The 2,538-nt window shown below is 37.6% G+C and overlaps 1 non-coding gene across 1 annotated transcript; it reads left to right on the forward strand.

The window, feature by feature from the left end:
• The first annotated feature begins 1,213 nt into the window (after positions 1-1,213).
• trnaq-uug (transfer RNA glutamine (anticodon UUG)) lies at positions 1,214-1,285 on the forward strand. The gene has a single exon. It is a non-coding gene; the product is annotated as a tRNA-Gln (tRNA).
• The last annotated feature ends 1,253 nt before the right edge of the window (positions 1,286-2,538 follow it).

Genomic DNA, 2,538 nt, shown 5'->3' on the forward strand with positions numbered 1-2,538 from the left:
CATACTCTTTCATCTCTTCACAAAATTTACAACTAAGTGGAGCTTGGTCTTTCGTCTCGGTCATCTCAGCTTGTGAAGGTCTGCGGCTAGTTGTGGTCATCTCTTTTTGGGAAGGTTTGTGAATTGTCTCGGTCATCTCTGCTTGTGAAGATTCATCGATTGTCTCGTGTATCTCTGCTTGTAAAGGTTCGTCGATTGTTTCGGATACCTCTGCTTGTGAAGGTTCGTCGATTGTTTCGGATACCTCTGCTTGTGAAGGTTCGTTGATTGTTTCGGATACCTCTTCGAATGTCTCTTCATCTGTGTCCGGGGCGCTGGATGGGGTGGGGTCATCCGGGCAGCTCTCCTCAGTTTTCTCTTGGGCAGTAGAATAATTCAAACCCATAACTGCTTGTTTTGATGTTATACGCTCAAAAGTCAAAATTAACCCTCTCTTTTATAAGCCGTGGCAGTTTTGAAGATGATCTTGGCTTTGATGTCATCAATATTGTCCTTTGATGTTACCCTTTGATCAACAAGTCCTGGAATGATGGCATTTAATGACTGCCTGATAAATGTTGTAAGATAAGAGTGGAATGCTGTCACCTCCCCAGGAATGACACAAGAGGCAGAAATGACAGAACTGAATATGTAAAAAGTAAAGGAAACAGCAAAAAATAGCACATTTTCTGCAGTCGAATAAGTTGAACCTATATGTAATACTGTAGTATACACGGTAGAATAAAGGAAAAGTAAAACAAAACCACGGTTCCCTGGACTACGTTTATTTCGCTCCAGCTAACAGAAGGTACATCTGGGGCCACATGGTGTTGAGGTCTAGTCCCAGAACACAGAACACACTGAGCGTCACTGGAACCAGAAAATCGTTGCACCTGTATCAACAAACCGTAGATCAAAGCACAAGGAGAATAACAAAAGGAGAGTACGATCAAAGGAGAGTAGATCAAAGCACAAAATTGTTCTACTTTATCTCTGACTTTGATTGAGGGCTTCTATGATGTAAATAACCATCAGTCATTTATAATATGGATATGTCCATCCCGTTGATGACGTATACATCCCATTGACATCATCGGGATGGACACTAACTCTACTGAACAAAATAACTCTGTTGGGATCCTAAATCTATGATGACATCACTAATATTTACAGAAATGAACCTATTCTTTACAAAAATCAAAAAGAAAAAATAACAACCAGGACAGAGGACTTTGGTCCCATGGTGTAATGGTTAGCACTCTGGACTTTGAATCCAGCGATCTGAGTTCAACTCTCGGTGGAACCTTGTCCTTTTCCTGCTTTGTAAGACCCCAAGTATAGTTTAAGTACGCTGTTTTTAATCCCTAAAATTACGCTGCCACGCCTTCCTGTCTCTCCTATGTCCAACTCAACCGAAAGGACAAAATGAATCGAGTACTTCAAATGAGGTGTCAGATGACATACCAATAATTCATCCATAATCGATAGGAATTAGTCTTTTAAAAGAGTACCGGACTAATCAGCATGGGCACTCCGATCGCAGTGTTTTGAAAGGTTTGTAAGGTTTGTCATGTCCAAGAAGTTGTGTTGAATGTTGGTCTTGTGTACGTTTTGTTATCCATTTCCTGTTTTATTTTGGCATTTTTCACTTCCATCTTTTCAGACCTTGAGTTCCTTCCTTGTGTGATTTTCCCACCTGTGCGATTGTCAACTCCGCCTCTGATTGGTTCCACCTGTGTTCCCCTACCTTGTGTACAAATTTGGGGCGTCTCCTTTTGTTTGGTACTGGTTTGTCTTGATTGTTGTACCAGAGAACCACGTCTAGTTCGGGTCTTGTCAGGTAGTCCTTGATACTTTGCTGTTTAGAAGTATTGCCTTTTATTATTGATTATTTATGTCTAAAAGTTATTTATCTGAGAGTGTCCGGTTGGGTTGGTTCTTTGTGATTTGAACTTCCCTTTGGAGTCGTGCATTTGGTTTCAAGTCCCAGTTTGGTTGTGAGTACATACAGCAATAGGAAATGAGAATGCTAACATTAACTAGCTGATAGCAACATTTAATGCTATGCTGTCTTGATGACATTGCCGTAGCATTTTTTATCAAGTGTCCGTGATGTATTGTAAACATCACTAATGTTTTAATATTTATAAATTTAGATATAGCACAGAGGGTGGGAGGGAGGGAGGGGCTTTGTAGTTGGTTTTCCTTCATTTTTAATTCGGTGAAACACTTGAACTCGCATGTTCTTCCATGAAAAGTGCTTTATAAATAAAGATTAAATAAAAAGTGCTATTAATGATGATAAATATTTATTTTAATGCTAATAAATGTTAATGTGAATAAATGATATTAGTGCAAATAAATATTATTAGTGCAAATAAATATTGCTAGTACAGATAAATAGCATTCATATAAATAATTACTATTAATACAGATAAATTAGTACAACTAGTATTTGTACAAATAGATAATACTATTCATACAAATAAAAAATTATCTAAAAATAAATATTACTATTTATACAAATAATCCTATTAGCACAAATATTAGTACAATTAT

Source organism: Antennarius striatus, chromosome 6, assembly GCF_040054535.1.
Source record: "Antennarius striatus isolate MH-2024 chromosome 6, ASM4005453v1, whole genome shotgun sequence".
NCBI lineage: Eukaryota > Metazoa > Chordata > Actinopteri > Lophiiformes > Antennariidae > Antennarius > Antennarius striatus.